Source organism: Mustela putorius, unplaced genomic scaffold, assembly GCF_011764305.1.
Source record: "Mustela putorius furo isolate JIRA1106 unplaced genomic scaffold, ASM1176430v1.1 tig00001075_pilon_pilon_pilon, whole genome shotgun sequence".
NCBI classification, from domain to species: domain Eukaryota; kingdom Metazoa; phylum Chordata; class Mammalia; order Carnivora; family Mustelidae; genus Mustela; species Mustela putorius.
Window position 1 is genome coordinate 1,822,390 of NW_025421560.1, and position 21,051 is coordinate 1,843,440.

The 21,051-nt window shown below is 47.4% G+C and overlaps 1 protein-coding gene across 8 annotated transcripts in view; it reads right to left on the minus strand.

The window, feature by feature from the left end:
* SIPA1L2 (signal induced proliferation associated 1 like 2) overlaps positions 1 to 19,612 on the minus strand; it is a 215,926-nt gene extending 196,314 nt beyond the window's left edge. For 3 of the 8 annotated variants that reach the window (XM_045087253.1, XM_045087256.1, XM_045087254.1), the window contains exon 1: positions 17,881 to 18,122. The gene's annotated coding sequence lies outside the window, so the exon portion shown is untranslated. Of the gene's footprint in view, positions 1 to 17,880; positions 18,124 to 18,436; positions 18,759 to 19,516 lie in introns of those variants that run through there. The other 5 variants (XM_045087251.1, XM_045087250.1, XM_013047578.2 and 2 more) reach the window with 4 other exon arrangements.
* Between the last annotated feature and the right edge of the window lie 1,439 nt (positions 19,613 to 21,051).

Genomic DNA, 21,051 nt, shown 5'->3' on the forward strand with positions numbered 1-21,051 from the left:
CCACCCCACTTTAGAAGAGGCAACTGTTAAAAAAAAGGAACCTCTTTTCCAATGGTTTGTATTCCACAATTTTAATCTTGCTTCTCTGAAAGCTAACTCAGGATAGCCACCCACATCAAACGACCTGGAAACCAGGTTAGAAGCTGTTGAATGGGTACAGTAAGTAAGTCACGTGACTGGTCGTGATCATTAGGAAGGTATTACAATGGGATACCACATAGTCTGTTGTCAAATATAACACAAAAGCACACAAAATCCCTTTTGTTCTTTAAAACACAAATAGTCTATTACTTGACAGAAGCAGTTTTTGGATTGGCCACCAATGACAGATCAAAGATTGATTCTGAAATACATCACCTGTTTATTTTTAGATAAAAGTTTAAAATGCTACATAAACTGAACTGGCTAAAAGTGCTTTAAAATCTCTTCTTCCATGTCCATCCGAGTGCCTCATGGCAGAGGGTCTCCCTCCAATGAGTATTATTAAAGCAGAACACAGAAACTATTTAGTACCTATTATCCCCCGGAAATAGCATGTCATTAATCTGACCCTGATTAATTAATAAGCAAGAAGCAAGCAAGCACACTTATCACATTACAATCTCTAAAAATAGTTGACCCTTGAACAGCACAAGTTTGAACTGCGTGGGCCCACTTATTTCTTGACATGGTACAGTACTGTAAATGTGCCTTCTCTTCCTTATGATTTTCTTGATTTCATTTTCTTTTCTCTAGCTCACTTTACTGTAAGAATATAGTATTTAACACACATAACATACAAGGTCAGTGATCATTGGTATCGGTAACGCTTCTGAGATATAAGCAGTTCAGTTTTGGGGGAGTCAAAAGTTACATGCAGATTTTCAACCGGGCAGGGGGTCAGCACCCCTAACCCCATATTATTCAGGGGTCAACTGTACTGATACCCATGGTATTTGTTCAAAATGTATTATGAGCATTTAGTATGAGGAACTGCTTTTTTACTCATAAATGTTAGTCAGTTACAATCATAGAACAAAGTCATGCATGTAACTGTGACTCATTCATGTCCCGTAGTCATAATTCCAGTGGGCAAAAGGCACGATTCTTTAAATGCTTTTCTTCCTTCCTATGTTTTATTGCGATCGCATGTATAGGAATGTAATTTTCCATGAGAAGTCTCATAATAAAAGCTTAGGCTCTTCCACTGTGTGTATCTTTAACTCTGGTAGTACCTATGTCAGGGGAGAGAGTACACTCAGGGTCATCAAAGATGTCAGGGAGGTCACATCCTTGGTTATTAGTGTAGTTTTTGTTTAATCAAATATTTAAGAAATTATACTAAGAGATTTTGATAAACAGTACAATCTTTGTAAGCTCGCGGCTACCTGTCCCCAAGTCGAAACAAATGAACGAAACTGCACATACCACACAGGTCACCATAAACGCTGGCACCTACACCCAACACCAGGCCGCTGGACTAGCTCAGAGATCAGTCCTCAGGGCAGAGAGGATGAACCATCTCTGAATTCATGCATTCTGAATTCATCAGAATGCCCGGGGAGGGGCCTGATAAAAGGAGAATTAAGTGAATACATAATGTGAGACAGAATAAGGCAATACCACAGGGCAAGGAGTGGATGGGTTGGGGGGATCCCCTCTATCCAGACAGTAACTTTAACCTACATTTCTACAAGTTAAAAAAATTAAAAAAAAAAAAAAATCCAGGGGCACCTGGGTGGCCCCGTGGGTTAAAGCCTCTGCCTGCGGCTCAGGTCATGATCCTGGAGTCCTGCCATCAAGCCCTGCATCAGGCTCTCTGCTCGGCAGGAAGCCTGCTTCCCGCTCTCTCTGCCTGCCTCTCTGCCTACTTGTGATCTCTCTCTCTGTCAGGTAAATAAATAAAATATTTTTTTAAAAATCTATATGGTCTAACAATGGGCCCAAAACACAGAGGGCCATGGTTGCTCTGGGACCTTATGCTCCTTAATCAGAGGAGCTGCTAAGCAGGAACGCCGTCCTGTAAGTGCATTTCCCCATGCCGGTACTCCAAAGGTATTACTGACCATGTTACTATGCCTAAAAGACTTTTAATATTATGTTAAAAAAAGAAAAAAAAAAAAAAAAAGAAGGTATCCTAATGGTAAAGGCTGCAGAAGTCCCAGACAAGAAGTCAAAAGCAAAGTTATAGATGTTCTCTAGCAATCTCTCACGTTCGTTATGAAGTCAAGAGGTGTATCCCCAGGTGTGAAAGGAGGAGCTGCAAATTACTTGAGAGTTGAAACGTTCTGAAGAGTGCAACAAGGATTCAACCCTTGTCGACAGGGAGGGCTGAGCTCTCAGGAGGACCTGGCCTTGGGTCCCAGGCAGGAGCCCACAGGCATTAGGGACACACCAAAAGCAAACTGCATCTCAGGGCCCGCTAAGACCCTGATTCCACTTGGTGACGGTCCAGAACGCATTCTGGTGCCTCAGTAACTAAAACGACAACAGTAAACTGAGGCAATAGAGACCCTACTCTAAAGACAAGAGCAGGAGGCTCAGACTTCTGGCAACCTCCAGTTAAGTTCTGCAATCCAAGAACAAAAAAGATAAGAGTGCCAAAAAAAAATAAAAACAAAGTAAAATGTCTTGAGGTAGGTCAGACTAGCTGGTCTCGGTTTAGGGAGCACAGAATACCATCTCGCAGGAGCTACGTGCTTTTTCTAACCCCCAGAACACGCCCAGCATCTGAGCCACAGGAAGGCCAAGACAGTTCGGAACACACAGTCTAAGAATCACCTAGAGGGAGAAGAGGCCAGGGCCCGCAGATCTCTGCTCTGGGTCCAAGGATAACAGAGCACAGTGGGAGGGCGCTGCGTGAAAACTACGTAGAGGAGGATTATTAGAATATTTGCAATTTCTTTGGTGTCTCCTCCCCTGTCCCCATGAAGGCATGAGCCCTGAGAAACCTCCTTTGGAAAGTTCCCTTTTTCCTTCCAACTAAAAAACGAACTTCACGCGTGAAAGGCAGGCCCATGCTCCCTATGTGGGCTGCGGAATACTTCACCGGACAGCGAGAGCAGAAGTGTTCTTCTGGTTTGGGTTGGTGGATGGAACAGTGAATTTATAAGGGCAAAGGCCAATGTAAATGTTTATCCACTGAGGGAAAGTCAAAGCACACACATTCTAGAGGCTGCTGGATACGGGGTTTAATCAGATGCCAATACATCACCGGGCCCCGTTTCCCTCCCTTCCATGTACGATTAATATTTCAGCTAAGATAGAGACATCGTCCTTAGAATTTATACACACTTGATCCAGCTGATCAAGCTCCACACTGCTCTTTTGTTCACTAGGAACAAAAAAAGAAAAAAGAAAAGAAACCTTCCAAACTGCCAGTGTAAGTTGAAAACACACCATCTGCAGCAGCTTAGCGTGGCTCCTGCCCCCAAATCATCTGAAAGGCTCAAGAAATGCTCCTCTTCCCTCAAAGTTATCCTTAGCAGCTGTGTTCTTATCGCTCGGGAGGTTCCCCGACTCCTTCCGTGCTTAAGTTATTGGCAAAAATTAGCAAAATCAGCATAACCCATCTGTAACATATCCTGAGCAGAGAGCCATTGGGAGGAAATGAATTATCCAAAATGCCAGGATGCTCCTATGAAAAAGAAAAACCATTCAGCCTTCCCATCCTTAAAAAAATGTTACGTGTCATTTATGCCAACCGAGAGATTCCCACCTCCCCCCTTTAATCTGTTAGCGCAAAAATGACAAATGCCAAGGGACTCACAACATCTCCGCTCTTTTGCAGACCTTCACTCGAGACCATGAGCACTCCTGGCCTCCAGGGAAAAAGCTCGGATCCCAAGCTGGATGTGGTCCCCTCAACAGGGAGAAAGTGGGCAGTGGAAAGAAATCTTTTCTGTCCAACATTGTGAGGGAAACAGACTCATGCTCAGAGAACACTCTGGGTGTCCTGAGGCAGCCCTCTGGAAGGAACTTACTTTGTTTGGTAACCCCAGAATTAGTCTACCCAGGCTTGGGAGCTTGCCAGATAATTCTAGAGAGCCCAGATGCGGCGACCACTCTCCAGCTCCGCATGCTCGGCACCCATGACCTTGGCCCCCCGAGCCCAGACAGACTCACGATCTGCTCCACATGGTCTCTGAATCAGCCACTTGGACCCATCAGCTGTCACATCAAGAGCCTTTCAAGGTGCTGGCAGATAGCCTGTTCCAGGTTCTTTGGGGGCCAAAGCAGTATAATAACACGAGCTCACCAGGTAGGAGAGGAAATCACATGCACAACCGTTTCCTGACAAATTGCTCCGTGACCCCATCACAGTGCCTCTCCAAGTGGGAGATGGCCCTTGGCCTTCTTGGATGCCAGTGGAACTTCTTCCTGAATGGCAGGCAGCCCAAAGCACCCTACAGTCATTCAAAAGGTTTCTGCTCCCAAGGAACCCCCTGGCTCCAGAATAAATGATCTCCATTATTCCATTCATCAAGTGTCTCTTAAACCCTCTATTATGAGTCTGCATTTTAAACAGGGGACGAGGTCCTTTATTACATCCCCTAATCCATGTCCCCAGAAACATTTCTTTCAGAGTCGCAGAATCTGCTGCAATCCCATTATTAGGATATTTCACCCTCCCTCCCTCCACCCAGAACTCAACTGCACTTTAAGGCAGTACTGCCTCCCATTAGGGGGAAAAAAATCTGCTAAGAGGAGTATTATTAGAAGATCTACTATATTTCCAGAATGCGAGTGCTGTAAGAGCAACCCCCGTGTCTGCCTACTCACCGCTGTAACCCGAGTCCCTCCCTAGAACAGCACAAAAGAACACGTGTAAGTATGGGACAAATGAAGCAAGATGTCTGAGCCCCCTCAGCACTACGGGCAGGGCCAATGCCATGGACCTGGAACAGAAGTGGGAGCACGGTCACAATACCGTCTTCGTTCCCCCGCACCCCCTGAAGTTAGGTGCAGTCGTCTAGGTCCTCCGTCCCTTTTCGGCAAGGCTGAGTACAGACACACCCCACCCCACCCCCCACCCACCATGCAGCCAAGGCCCTGAGGTGGAGAAACAAGATGGAAAGAACCTGGGCCCATGCATGTCAGGTGGAGTTGTGCAGCCCATCTACACAGGTGGTGGAAAGAAGCCAGTTTATCTCTTGTCTAGACCCACGTTATGGAGTCTCTTCTATAGCAGATACTACCTCCTAACCCAGACAGCCCATACTTTTAAAAATACCAACAAAACAACAAAACAAAAACAAAAACAAAAAAGCAATAAGCGAGTACTATTGATGAAAACTTATAGTCTGTTTCTAGCTAGAGGTTCAGCAACTCAGAGCTTCAGTAACAGTGGGCAAAGCCAAGGGCAGGGTCAGTTAGATCTAGCGTGTACTTTCCTAAGTCAGCTAGTATTTTATTTCACTACCGAGTACCTCCTCACCATAGGTAATTTAAAAATCTCCTAATTTTTCTAGGATTCATTGGTCAGTCTCCCCCATATAGTGCATAAATCTGAACTCGGGAAATTTTAGCTTTAATAATTTATTGCATTTGAACTAGAAATTATCCCTCGGAGATGCCTTACAAAATCTAGTTTATGTCAAACCTCTCTTAGAAGTTAATCACAAAGGTAAGAGAGCAGACTTTGCAAGAATAAATATATGGATTTTCTTTTACCTAAAATCTTCCAAGTAGCACACACAAGTAAATGGTCCATGCGTCGATCCACTCTTCAGAAGCAAGAGGGCTCCGCTGAAAGCTTCCCGCCAGCCTGAGCCCACCCTGCGGCAAGTGTCTGCGGACTGATTTCCCGAACATACAGGTGGTATGCAAGAAGAGACCCAGGTAGAAAATGGCCAAATTAAGTGTAAAACACACCCTTGTTCACAATGGGGAGGATGGGACTTAAGAAAAATATAGAAATGCCCTAAAGAAATTTCTCCTAAAATCACTTGACAATATGACCTTTCAAAAGGACCCGTGACCGAGGCGAAGCTAAGGCCAGCCGACCACTGTAATATATTTAAAAGCATACGACAAAGTAGGGAAACAATATGCTGAGAGAAAGAAGTTTTACACAAAAGAGTATATACTGCGCGATTCCATTTATGGGATGTTTGAACACAGGCAAAACTTATCTATGGCAAAGAAAAAAATACAACGGGATGGGGGTTGGCAGGGAGGCGGAGATAAGCTGATGGGGAAGGGGCAGGAAAAAAATCTGGGGTGGTAGGTAGATCCTAATAGAGGCATTAGTTAAAGGGGTGGATGCATTTATACCACACTCATAGCGATACACTTAAAATGTACGCATTTCATTTTATAAATTTTAACTCAAAAAAGAAATCAAGTTTTAAACTATTTATGATACATACACTGATGTGTTTAGCAGAAGTACACTGATGTATGCCACTTATTTTAAAATACACACCCCAAAAGTGGAATGATGGATAGATATGCATACAGCAAATAGAGAAAAATGTTAACACTTTCTACAACCTAGGAGGTGGGTATATGATGTCCGGTGTACTACATAATCCTTACAACTTATCTGCATGTTTGCAAATCTGTATGATAACAACCTGAGAGCAAGTACCCAGTGATTACATTGAGCTCTCTTGTTCTAGAGTTTAAGGAAGAATGCACATCTTACCCAGCACTTACTACATCTTCCTGGCACTTAAAAGGGAAGGTGAGCTCACGCAACAGAGCCTGGAGAGAAACTTAACACACATTCCGGAGAGACCCCAGTGGGGGATGAGTGCTCCCCAGGGTAAGGGCTCACTGTCCACAGCCATGCTTCCCAAGCCTGCTGTCTTGGTTGAATATTTTGATTACTCAGAATAATTTTCAAATAAATCACTTTGGTAAATCAATTACCAAAAGTTATAAATTCCTAAAGTCTTAAAACATGTGACCTTGAATTGCAACTGTAATACTGTGTGTATATTTTCTGGACAAACAATTGAAACAGAGTCAGTAATTTTATACCAAAACACCATGGTCAAAATGGCACAGACTTCCAGTTAAAAACTAAGTAAGTCCTGGGGATGTAATGTACTGTGTTACGGTAAATAACACTGTATAGTATGTTTGAAGTTGCAAAGACAGTAGATCTTCAAAGTTCTCATCACCAAAAAAAACAATTTTGTAACTAGACTTATTGTGGTGATCATTTTACCATGCACAGAAATGTCAGTTTTTATGTATACCTGAAACTAATACAATGTTATCTATTATGTCAATATTTTTTTTAAAAAGCTTATCATTTACTTTCTATATTTTTCCTTCAGGTTTATGACACACTCCAGAGCCTTTAACAAATTCCCATGGGGGGACATCAGACTGACTATCTCCACGACAGACAAGTCAACTACCACGTCAAGAATACCATCCGTCACTTCTCCGTGATGTTGCTTTCATGATAAAAACCCACTTTGGGAGTTGCAAAACCTAAACCAGGCAAGGAGGTGGGTTTCATCTCAGGCAGAGTGGGTTGTGGACAACACCAGGGTCCCATGAACGACTAAGTGTTGGTTTTATTTGCATTTGCTCGTCCCTGCAGAGCCTCGAGTGTCACTGCACACAAGGGCCCCTCATGGAAAATTCAAATCCTATCCGTGTTCCAAAGTGTAGCTCGGGTCCTGTCTTCTCGAGCATTCTCCTGACTAAGCAAAACCCCCCACACTCTCCGCAGCCCGGGGAGCCTTGGGCTGAAAGAAGCTACAGCGTCTGTCCATCCATCCCAGGGTGTCTTCCGCGGACACGATCCTCACCTCCTGACACGTGGCCAGAACGCGGACAGGGGAAGGGGTGAGCAGCTTACCGCCCTACAAGGTGGCCCGCGGCCTTGCACATGGGGCCTTGCTGTTCAAGCAGTCTCTTCAGTGTCTGAATCAGTCACAGGAAGAAGTCTGATTTGAGGACAAGTGCAAGGGCCCCTCTGAGGCCAGAAAGGCAGTGAGTCAGTGACTGTGCTAGCTGTGCCGGCTGCTCATCTGGGGTGCATGTAAGGGGGGGAGGGATGAAGTCACAGGCCCCTGGCCTTGCAGGTCTCACACCCCACTGGGAAGCCACAGGAGGCCAGCGTTTAATCAGACCTGGAGGTTGTGTGGCTCACGTCCTTATTTTCTGACGGGATTCCACTCACCGTCCAGGGAGCTCAGTGGGGTGGACACAGCCAAGAAAGCCCTCCTCGCCTCCACCTCCTTCTCCTGCAAGAGCCAGAAAATTCTACCCGGGGGACCCTCCATACAGGGCTCTGAATGGCTTTCCAAAAATTACCATCTTCCTGCTCCGTTTTCCCTTTTCCCAAAAAGGAGAAGGCAGGAAGCAGCAGCCCGGCGTGAAACCAGCCAGCGCTTGCAGGCAGAGCAAGAAAAACACGAGAATGTTGTCCTCGGGCTGCCCTGGGAAGGCGGGAAGCCGGGAGCCTCTATTTACACTTGCCTCCATCCCCGACACCTCCCACGGCCAAGTGTACTCAGAGAGGGATTTGTTGACGGGGTGACAAAGCAAATAGTGAGATCTGAGGCGGTGTCTCCTGCAGCCTCGTGAGGGCCCGGCTCCCCAGCACTCCATCTCCTGTGCCAGCCCAACATCGCCCCTGCTCCTCGGCTCACTTCGGAGGGAGCCGAGCGCGGACGGTGATGCCAGGCTCGGAGGATGGGTTTGGAAAGCTCCACGCCACCAGACGCGCGGCGACAGCAGTCATCAGACATCACCCAGATTTAACTGCCCTAAAATTAGCAAAGTAGGGACTGCGGTGATTGCGTCAGAGCCCCTCGGCCTGGCTAACTGCCAGCTTTCAACAGACCGTCCTGCTTTCTCTACCAGGGAAACAATATTTTGGAAGAGAGCCAGCCGAGCATTTCAGCGGATGTTCCAATTCTAGCTTTGCTATTAATGTTTCATAATTCAACGACAAGGTGAACAAAGTCTGTATGGGCTACATCTGCAAGGGGGTTCTGCTCTTTGTTGCAAAGCTCTCATTCTTTGGGTGAGTAAAGGGCTGTGGATGAATCCTTTTAAATATTTAAATGCCTGAAATTTATTTAGGGCTTCACATTCAACTGACTCAAACAGAGATTATGCAAATCTGCCAAAGTATAAATGCAAAACAAAAACTGTTTTCCTCTTATACTTCTTTTAATCTTGGCAAAGACGCAGGAGTTCAAGAAATGTTCCACTTGCTGTCCAACAAAGGACAGATAACCACACTCAATGGGCTACCCCACCACAAATTACAACATTTCTAATTAATAACAGATGATCCTCTGGCTGAAGGAACAGGTCAGACTACTCAGCCCAACCCTGGGCAACCCCTTCGCCCCTTTTCAGGGGCAGCCGGTTGGATCCCGCCATTCTCCTGAGCACACACAGCTTCCTTACTTCCTCCCTCCCTGCGTTCGCACCTTCCGAGATCTGTGGGAACCAACCACACCTTATCGGGCAGCTGGGAAGAGAGGAAAGGGACCTGTCCTTGGAGCAAAGAGACAGGGTTTAAAGTCGAAGACTAAGAAAAGCACGTGTTCTCTCCTTAAGCCTTCATTTTTGTGTCCATGAAAGGGGGTCATCCCATCGATTTACAAGGTTCTTGGTTTAAGTATGTGAGAGAACACCAATGAAAGTTCTAGAACAATGGTTTTTGCATTTCTTTTGAAGAATACCCCTCCCCAGTTCTTTATTCCATTCCTAAGTCAAAAACGCTGGTCTCCATCACTCACTCTTACGATCACATGAAAATAGATGCATCGTTTCCAACAAAGGACTTCCAACAGCTCTGAAGTAAGCAAAACCGATTGGTCAATGTGGTGGTTTTACTATTACTCAGCTGAGCTGCTCAATCATGCCTCCAATTTCCTCATGGCACATCGTAACACAGATTGACACAAACAGGAGCTAGAATGACAGCGCCCTGAACCCCCGAATGCCGGAATTAATACCGTTTCAGAATACTCAAGATAAGAGACTTTCATGCTTCCTGAACACCTACTAATCTAAGGCCTAAGTAACTCTCATGTACTTGAAATCCTCAGAAGTGCTAAGTCAACATGAGGTACACAGTAACCTGCTGATAAGGTTCCAGAATCACTGTCTTCTCTAGAGATGATCGTGGCTAACGGACTGACAGGTGAAAGACCACAGGTGACCACATGCAATTCGGAAATCATGTCTTCCCAGTCATCTTTCTTAATGCGCCCAAACCAGGGTTAAGTGAACTGCGGCCTCATTGGATTTGAACAGGACTGTGCACTTGAGACTCTGAAACCTGGGAAAGGTGCAGACCACTCTCTCATGAAAAGAAGGCCATCCCTAGGGTGCCCCAGATCCCGGAGCATGCCCTCTGAGCAGGATAACCAAGGTCCTCAAGGAAGAGACGGATCTCCACTATCACTCCCTTCAAGAACTACTTTTTGGGGCACCTGGGTGGCTCAGTGGTTTAAGCCTCTGCCTTTGGCTCAGGTCATGATCCTAGGGTCCTGGGATCAAGTCCTGCACCAGGCTCTCTGCTCAGCAGGGAGCCTGCTTCTCCCTCTCTCTCTGCCTGCCTCACTGCCTACTTGTGATCTCTCTCTCTCTGTTGAATAAATTAATAAAATCTAAAAAAAAAAAAAAAAAAAGAAATACTTCTCCACTTTCACTAGTTTGGTATCAAAGTCCAATCACAGGTCATCTCAAATGCCTTAAAAAAGATTTAAAATGAAATATAAAAGGTTGTTAGGCCATTTATAGAAGAAATAAACAGAATGTTTGTGGCAACACTACTTAGCTCAACAAAAGCCAAGACAGACACTTGGTTCATGTTAAAAGCCATGGCTCTCCATCATTCCTTTAACAAATATTTGTTTGCTAGGAGCATATTATGTGGCAAAATCCCTGGAAGTACAGGCAAGACAGGAGTGAAACAGAAATGGCCCTCCCGTGTGGCTCCTATGTCCTATTGAGGTGAAACAGAAGATAATCATAGAACAATGAAAATCGGTAGGACATGTGACTCTTGATTTCAGGGTCGTGGGTTCAAGCCCCACATTGGGTGTGGAGCCTAACTGACACACACACACACACACACACACACACACACACACACACACACGCAATTAAATGTCAGGCAATCCTAAGTGCTACAGATTAAAGTCAAGCAGAGTACAAGGGAGCAGAAAGTACAAAGCAGGGAGGGTGAGGTGGGAGGTGCTAGTTCAGAGGGCAGCCAGGGGCTCTAGAGAGGCTGGGGGGCTAGGCTCCCTAACTCTCCTGCAGGAGGGGCTGGTGTGTGCCACAGTTCTAGCCAATGACACACAGAGGCAGGACTGTACTGTTAATCTGTACTTCTAATTACGTTCTTACTCTGCAGGGGTGCCTGGGTGGCTCAGTTGGTTAAGCAACCGACTCTTGATCTCAGCTCAGGTCTTGATCTCAGGGGCGTGAGTTCAAGACCTGTGTAGGGCTCCATGCTGGGTGTGGAGACCACTTTAAAAAAACTGTTCTTACTCTTCAGAAGTTTCCAGATGAGCAAATGACTAGTTACATCCCTCTCCCCTGAGCGGGGGGCTGGTGTGGGCTTTGTGCCATAGTAGGATGCTTCTTCAACAGCTGAGTTCAGTCAGAAAGGGTCCAAGGAGAACGGTATCCCCCAATACATTCTCCCACCCCCTCCCCCACAATGAAACTTCTAAGTAAACCATAAGCAATTCTAGAAGAGAACAGCCCCAAGTTTAAAAAAAGAAAAAAAAGTCTTCTGAAAAAGAACAAATATAGAAATATAGTAAACAGAGGGCCCCATAAGGATCAGGTCTGTCTTTTAAACAATATATTTTTTAAGATTTTTACTTATTTATTTGTGAGAGAGAGAGCACAAGCAGGGGAAGCAGCAGAGGCAGAGGGAGAAGCAGGCTCCCCGCTGAGCAAGGAGCCCAATGTGGGACTGGATAGCAGGACCCTGGGATCACGACCTGAGCCGAAGGCAGACACTCAACTGACTGAGCCACGCAGGTGCCCAGGGTAGGGTCTGTCTTAAACTTCCCTCGTTAGATGCTGACAAGCCCCACAGAAACTGCTTCCAAAGGGTTATAAACTCTAATCCACAAGGGCAGAGAGTAAGGGTCTCCAGACTGGGGCCCCACATTTCAAAGGGCAACAGAAGAGCCCTTTAAATGCAAAAGGAAATACTCCACTTCTATTTATTTTTAATACCACCCTTCTTAAAATGTCTATTTTTATGTCTTTTAACTTCTGTATCTTAGTATGGTCCACTTACACACGTACATGTGTACACATACGTACACATAAACACACATACACAAACCTGTATATATGCAGATGCACACACATTCAGACATCTACTTAGAAAAGTGATTTGGGGGGCACCCGGGTAGCTCAGTGGGTTAAGCCTCTGCCTTCAGCTCAGGTCTTGATCTCAGGGTCTTGGGATCGAGCCCCGCATCAGGCTCTCTGCTCGGCGGGGAGCCTGCTTCTCCCTCTCTCTCTGCCTGCCTCTCTGCCTACTCGTGATCTCTGTCTGTCAAATATATAAATAAAATCTTTTTTTAAAAAAGTGATTTTGTACAGAAGGGGCATGCATGTTGAAAAAAAATGTAGAAAAACTACTACAAAGAAATCGCTGCTCTGGAATGAGGTATTCAACACTCAACAACAGCTTTTGTCCTTTATGAAAAATGAAAACTGTAATTCCTAAAAATTTACTTATTAGAAACTTCAGTACAAAGGAGACTATATCCCCGAGTGATCCCTGAGCCGTGCAAATACGCACTGTTGAACCAGGAGCCAAATGTGCCACCAAACGCCAGAGAAGACAGGGACAGCAGTCACCAGGCTCACTACCCAGGCTCCTACGCCCTAAGCTCTGCCATCAGAAATGCTTTTTTAAGTCGACACAAATAGTTCATCTCAGCAGACATAATTTTTTTTTTTTTAATTTATCCAAGAGTTCTGACTTTCCACAGTAACAATTTTTAACATTGGCTCGCTACCTAGATTTTTTTTTTACTTCTGAGTAACTGAACGCACAACTAAACTGCCTACTTTGGACGACTCTGATTGCCTCAACAGCTCCACTAACCGGGAGCATCTTCCAGATTTAGCAAATACGCAAAAGTGAAAAATATGGAGTAATCCAATGGGCAGAGCTCAAAAAGCCCCTCAGGACTAAATATATTTGGGAAGTTGGAAGGGAAGAGTATCTACTAATTGATAATCAAAACACAGGGAAAATGGGAAAAGATCATGGTTCTCTTCTCTGCTACCTGAAAGCTGTGCAAAATAAAATAACACGCAGCAACAAAATAAGTGCAGAGAGCCCAACACATTCTGCTCTTTCCCACAGTCTTTTTAGTGCTTAAGACGTCCAGGGGTCAGAGGTCACATGGGGCCCTATTTTCTAAGTCATTCAGTCAGTCACTCATTAAATGAATATTTCGTAATCACCAACCATGCAAAGGAGGTTCCAATTACTAGGGACACACTAAAGTGGAACTCATTTCTGTCTTAGGGTAACTTGGGTTGTAGAAGCAGCAAAGGAAGTTTGACATGCTCTCCCAGGCCACCTGTGTGGAAAAGGCAGAGACACTGGCCCGTTAGTAAGAAATTAGGTGCATGAGTAACCTAACTAGAACCAAGAGTGACTCCAGTAAACCTGGAAGCTTCCAGAGACACTGCAGACGACCTTTCTTTCAGAGAGCAGACAAAGATGCTAAATAACAGAGTCAAATTCCAAGAAGCCCCAGGGGTAGAACCAGCTAAAACAAAGCAAAACAAAACACAATGCATGTTAGGTCTTGCAATGACACTTGTCCAGGAAAGCAAGATGTGGCTAATGGCAGCGTGTGATTAAGGACTCAGGAGTTTTAGCGAACAGGAAACTCACAGAGTCTGAGGGGCGTGGCCACCAAAAAAGTGAATGCGCACTTGGACTCCATCACTGCAGACAGGACATGCAAAGCGGAAGGAAGGGCATTCCTACTCTACGCAGGTCAAGCGGAGCGGGAAGACTTCAGTTCTGGGTCCAGCTGCGACAGGTGTTGCTCCGTGAGTCACTGCAGTGCATCTCTAGAAAGATCTGTTTTACAGGCCACCAAGGGGGTTAGAAAGCAAATCAACAGATAGAAAGAGATTTCAGTGCTACAGGTAACAAACAGCTTCCGGTGGTCTACATGTTTCAGTGCATCTTGATGAAACGCACTGAACACAGAGAGTAACTGTTGTCCTTCATTCTCAACGTCTGTGTGGCAGCATCACCTACTGACAAATGTGACGATCCCTAGGATCTGCTTCTGTTTCTGTTTCTTTCATTTTGCAAATGGATGAAAACAAAAAAATACAGCAACCACACAGCAAGGAAGGGGTAGCCTTAAGGACCTTTGTAGTACAGAGATGCTACAACAACTAGACTCAACTTATTGCCTCTTTCCTTCTTTCACCCAACTGGCCAATACGAGGGGGAGAGAAAGCATCACGGCATCGGGTTACACTACATATGAAATTTCTCAAGACAGAGAACCTCTACCGTGGGTCAGCTCTGGCTCACTTAAGTTCCCACTCCTGGGAACCAAAGTTTATGAATCAAGTCCAGGAAGGACCAAAATAATTTAGCTCCGAAGTTATGAACCATTGAAAGTCCCGTTGTATTGTTCTCTCTCCTTTGAAGGGGTCACAGCTAAACGCGACTGGAACAGAAAAGCGATTTCTGAATCACTGATGCTGAGGTAAACCAAGTTCATCAAACCAATGCTCATATGTAAACACACGAGAAGGCAATGAAAGAAAAGACAAAATCATTAAAAATGTCAACTATCACCATCAGTCATGTGCATCACTCCAATACCTTTATTTCAAATGTGAAAGAAATCTAAAGTGTTGGTGCTAAAAGGGATCGTGGAAATTCTTCATCCAGACTCTCCTGTGCCAGGCCGTAGAGGCAGGAAACTAGCTGTTCCTGTCCCTCCCGCCTAACACTCTCCCCATCCTATCACTCTGCAAGGGAATGAGGCACATTCATAGGGCTAGAAAAATCTGGAACACAGTTCCTTGTATTCTTTAGAACTGTACGTCGTATTTCATTCAAGTTCAAAACAGAGCAAAAACTGCTCTGCTTTTCAGTAACAACAGCAATCTAAATTTTCTTCAAACTCAGCATGTCTCTGAAAGGATCTGTAACCCTAAACTGCTAGGACAAGGAGATCATAAATGCAAAGACTCCATGCATTCCTCGATCTAAAAACAAACAAACAAACAAACAAAAAAAACCAACCACCAAAACACCCTGAATTTACCAATAATGGCTGGGATTTGGAGAGGGGCAGTATTCATTTAAACACATAGTTCTTTGCAAAGTATGCAGTGAACACAACCTCTTTTAAATTAGCTTTGAGGACCAAACACTTTCAGACCAGTTCCAATTACCTGACAAGGAGCTTTCCTCCTTTCAAGGAGCTCACTAATATTTCCTCCCTTTCAATAGATAGATTATCAAAATGAATAACCCATTACTTCTTCTGCCTCAGGTGAAAAGATCCCCAGGCAGACAGGTGTTTACTGAGCTCAGGTATCAAGAAAGCCCTTAAAATACCATTCCACTCCCAAGGGGGTGAGGGGAAACAATTTATAAACCCCCAGTACACAGCTTTAACTACAGTAAAAATCATAAAAGCCAAATCGTGGTCCTCTGATAATTCCCCTATCACATTCCATAATTAAAGCTGTTTAAGAAAGGTTGAGACTTAAAAACATAAGCATCTGATGAAAAATATACACTTAAATCAGCTGGGGAAAATCTGCAGCCTGTACCCCAATGTACTTACATACCTGCAATTTAGCTCTTATTTTCCAGACCAAATGCTTACACTGCTTCTCACCCAAGTTCATTTCACCCCATCTATAGGTAGCATGTGGGTACTGATAAAAGCTGCTTCTGATTTCATTTCCTACTTCCCAGATGTTTGCTAGAGGTTTTTTTTTCCCCCTTTCAGCTATTTATGAATACTCTCTAATTTAGAACAAACAAATTTAACATGTCATATTTTAAGCTGGGCAAGACACACAATAAAGGACAGCCAGAAAATAAGTCCAGATATCTCTCCAGCTCATGAACAAGTTTGCCTACCTAGGCAAGATTTGGACAGGCTGGCATGGTCTTGCTTTAGAAAGAAAAGGCTAAAAACGTATACCTGAGAACCTGCTTCTGCTACAAAGACCAACTACAGGCTACTGTGTTTCTCATATAAGGGGTTGTGCTTAGAAGTGAAAAACCAAGTACCAACTAGAGAGAAAGAAAGAAATATGCCTTAACACAATCCTTGGGATGAATCGTGCATACGGATTCCAACTACCTCCATCACCGGAATCTTAGGAAGGATCCATGCTGTCTCTGCACCCAAAACTCCAGAAAGACCGCACTTTCCCGTGTGTAATATTGTTTTATCCACCTCTGAATCAAGCAGTGAACTACTAAATTAAGCAGTAAACATAGGAAGTGAAAATGCTGTCTAAATACATTCCCCAAATGTATTCCTCAAATAAATCAAAACATTAAACAGACATCCTTAAATTTGTGACAATAGTGGTGACCAAGTTGTCTCTTGAAATTCATCTCTAGGAATGCCAGAAAAAATATTTAGCACCTTTGAAATCTAGACGTTTGTTTTATGTGGAAATCCTATATTTCAAAGAAAGCAACAGTTCTGGAGATTTTTTTCTCCCATTACTAATTGCAAAACTGGAAAAATTGTGGCCCGGATTGCAGACAGGCAACTCAAAAAGCCTAGTTTCCTAAATGCCTGTCATAAGAAAGCCATCTAGTGTTAACATTTAGAAATGAAAACTGCAGACAAAAGAGGCAAAGAAAAGAAAAATCTTAGTGACTATTTTGAACTTACTAAGAGAAACGTATGAGAATCGTCAAGATTCTTTGTTTAAAAAAAAAAAAAAAAAAAGGCCATCCTTATGACAACCAACTCTAACCGACAAAAATCCAAAACATACAGAATTTTATTTTGACACAAAATCATGTTTTGGTGACCGCACTTCCGTGACCAATGCACTTGATTTTTCCAATACTCACACTGGAGTCATCTTGGGCTGAATTAATTTAACTGAAGCAGGTTAATGATGACAAATATGTCCCAGAGGGGTAATGCCAAGTTGTTTTCTCTTCCCCAGAAGCATCGGCTCCTCGCTTGTAGATGATGAACCGAAATTGATTCTCTGGGTTTGCGGCACGGTTGAAAATTAATCTGTAGGTGCTCGTGGGGATACTCCCAGGACGCGGTCAAACTACCTTCAGTAACACAGGGGGACCCGGCAAGGCCCGGCCCGGAGGATGGAGAGCGGCACGAAACCCGGGGAGACGGCGGAGCCCTCGGGACCCCGAAGGGAGGTCGCGCCGAGTTGGAAGGGCGCTCGCCCGGGCTCGGGGTCTTACAAAGAGGGACGCCGGCGAGGGCGCGCGCTGGGGGCGCACGCCTTCCCGGGGGTCCCCGGCACCCCGCCGCAAGTTCAGCAAGTCGCCCCGCCCGGCGCGCCGCTGCGCCGCGTCCGGCAGCCTTTCTCTCGCTCTTCGGTTAGTCACGGAGCAGTTGCTGCGCACCCAGAGGAGGTCCTCGGGGTGCTCGTGTCACCAAGACGGCAATAACCTTTCCGCGGATCGATAACTTTGAGGGAAGAGCGGCGACGGCTCCTCTCCCACCCCGGGCCCCGGAGCGCGGGCGCCTCTGCCCGCCGGACCCCCGCCCCGCGCGCCGGCGCTGCCCCCGGCCCGGCCGTCAGCTCCCGAGGCGTCCCCCGGGGCAGCCCCTTCACCCCGGGACCGTCCTCGCGCAGGCCGTGCCCGGACACCACCCGCAGGCTCCCGAGCGGACCCCCAGGCTCCCCGGCCGCCCGCCCGCCACGCACCTCGGAGACGCAGTCCGCCGGGACCTGCTAAGCCCGCGAGCGCGCCGCGGCGCTTACCGGGGCCGCCGCCTCGCCGCCCGCCGCTGCCCGGGGCTGCCCATCGGCCCGGACTGTGCCGGCGCCGGGCTCCGGCGGGAGGCGGCCCGCACCCGCCGGCTGCGGCTAGAGCGGTCGGCCTGTGCTCGGGCGGGCGGGCGGGGGCGCGGCGCCGCTCCTCCTCCTCCGTCGTCCTCCTCCCGCTCCGCCGGCTCCTCCCGGGCTCCCGGTCTGCCGCGCCGGCTCCCGACGCCGCCGCCCGCCCGCCCGGCGGCACCGCCCCCCGCCCGCTCCGCGGCCTCCCATTGGCCGCCGCCTGCAGGCCCCCTCAGCCCCGCCCCGCCATTGGGCGCGGGCGCCGTCCGTCCCGCCGCCCCGCGGGGCTCCGGCTCAGCCGGTGCGCGGTTCCCAGGCCCCGCGGCGCGCGAGAGTGTCGCGTCCCGGAGGGCTTCGGGCGCCTTTGCCCGGGCTGCGGAGCGCGGGGCAGCGGCCCGGCGACCTCGACGGAGGTGCCGCCTACCTGGTCCCGCGCCCCGGGAGGGCCGGCGCCACCCTCCGCGGACTCGTGTCCCCTCCGGCTGCGACAAGTTAAAACCCGGAGTCCGGCTCCGAGCCGCCCCCTCGCGCCGTCGCGACCCTGCCCGGCCCTCCAGCCTCCGGAGCAGAGAGAGACGCGCCGCTTGGCGCACGGGTCCCCGCGCCGCCGGAGCCCGAGTGTCGCCAGCCGAGAGGACACAGCCAGCCGCGGGCGCTGCGCGGGCACCTGCCCCAAGACGCGGCAGAATCGCCGCCGAGGCCGGCGTCAGCCCAAGCGGCCGCCTTGCCGTGTCCAGAAGGGGACGGCGGGAGGGGCGAGATCCGGCTGCGTGCGGCCTGGGAGGGCGCTCCCGGACCGCCCAGGCCGCTCCCCAGCTGCGTGCGGACCCCGGAGGTCGCCCGGGTCCACCCAGGCGGTGCCCCACTGTGTGCCGGCCTGGGATGGGGGCGTCCCAGGACCGCCCAGACGGTGCCCCTACTGTGTTCGGCCCCGGGAGGGCGCCTCGGGACGACCCTGGCAGAGAGTCCCTGCCCCCGGGAATGGGGTAGGAGGTGGCACGGAGAAACATGTAAATAAATAGAACGTTAAGATGAGGTCAAGTGGGTGCCCGCGCAGGAACGCAGCGGGGATGAAAACTTGGGAGCTTCGCGGCAGGTGGCGGGGGAGGGTGGGGAGGGGGCGGCGGTGGGGTTGCTGGGAGAGGCAAGAAGTCCAGGTTCCCTAGGCCCAGCCGGGAGCCCCGACCCCCGACCCTGCCCCCAGGCAATCCTCAGCCCAGAGCAGGAATGCTTTTGGATCTTTATCTGGAGGAGGAGGAAATGAACTTTCTACACCCAATTTTTTTCTACTCTCCTAGGTAACGTTGATCACCCAGGGGGGAGCATTACCTGAAACTACTGATGTAAATTGTTCAACGCTTGAATTGGTTGCTGAAAAATTCAAGGAAGTCTTTTAAGAGAAGGCTTTCTTTAAGCTTCGGTAGAATTGTCTCTGCCTAACCAGGACAGTGGGAGTCACAACGTGTAAGTAGGGGGAGACAGGTTTAGGTCATCTCTAACTTACCTCTCAGCGCCACAGTAGCATTTCCTGAGCTGGCTTTTTGGTGGCCTTAGAGCTGGCCCCGCGGTTTCCTGAGACTGGATTCAAGGCTTTCAGTTCCTCCTTCTAGAAGCAGAATTCTTCCTGGAGAGATAAAGCTGTCTGTACTTCCCCATCACAAACACTCCCTAGAATATAACCCTGAGAAAAATTAGAGGCCCTTCCTCCCATGCTGTATTTCTCTGTTATCTACAGTGTGTACACCTCGTACAATCTTTTACATCCCTTTGTAAAATAGGGGTATAATATATAGCAGTGGGTGTAATAAAACAGGTCAGGGAGTGTTATGATGACTCGACAAAACTTCTGAGCTCTCCAGGTTTGCTTGGCTTCCCAACTGTCATTGCATTATCAGCACTTACAAGACTGTCATTTATTCATTTAACAAACACTATATGGAGCCACTGTGATGTTCCAGAAGATGCTAAGAACGGGGCATCTAAGAACACAGAGGACATGGGCCCTGCTCTTAGGAGCTCACCATCTCACAGGCGGCGATCCTTGAGCACCACAGATGCTCTACTAGAGGTATGAACAAAATCCCACAGGAGCAGGCATGGGCAGACAGACATTTCCTATGGGAGCCTAGGAAGGACATATTTCCCTTCATAACACATTATCACAGTACTTCTCAGGTTTCACATCGTTGCTTGTTTCACTGTCTTTCCCACTATTCTGGAAGGGCCTTGAGGAACAGAACTGTGGTTCCCCTGTGATTGGACTCCGATGGCCCAGACTGCCTGTCAGTGGGTTGGCCCTGAGGTGGCCCATACCCAGGTGTGTTCCTTAATGTTTAGTATGGAGTGATCTTATAAGGAGGTCTGCCCGGACCCACGATGATGTCAGTCATAATTCTCTTCCTCTCCCACATTACCATCTTTCTCCTTGTGTTTGATGAACTAAAACCGAAATACCTTGGGCCCTTTGGGCCACTACCAAAGTTGGTGGCATTTTAATAAGTGCTTGTAAGGGACAGCGCAGAGTAATCCGCTGTCTGCGTTTATGAAAGCCCGCGGGAGTTTCTGATTTCCCTGGGCTCCAGGTCACATGCAGCCCTTCCTTGTCGCCATGTCTGCGGCTTCAGCAGACATATACTGAGCTCCTTTGCCGTGTCTGGCCAATGCTCGACAGTGGCAGTGAGGTCCAGGGCCAGCCCCACAAGGTGTCCACGTTGCCACACACTGTGAGATCTTCAAGGGACAAAGCTCAGGAATGAGTCTGCATCTTCTTCCCCGAAAACATACTCTAGAAATACTTTTAGATTTAATGCTTATGTGTCTCCTCACCAGTGTTCGCATCAACCCTCTTGTTTCATGCCTTTTTGGGGAAGGACAGAAACTGACATTACCTCCCTGTTAAGATATCAATGCAGTATTTTGTCCTTAGGATATCTTACCAGGAAAAAAAAAAAAAATCTTTTTCTATTAAGGCTACAAATTTTGCTGAAGTTCTAGATAAATATATCAAGTATGAAGTGTGACACTCTATTTGCCCAAAAG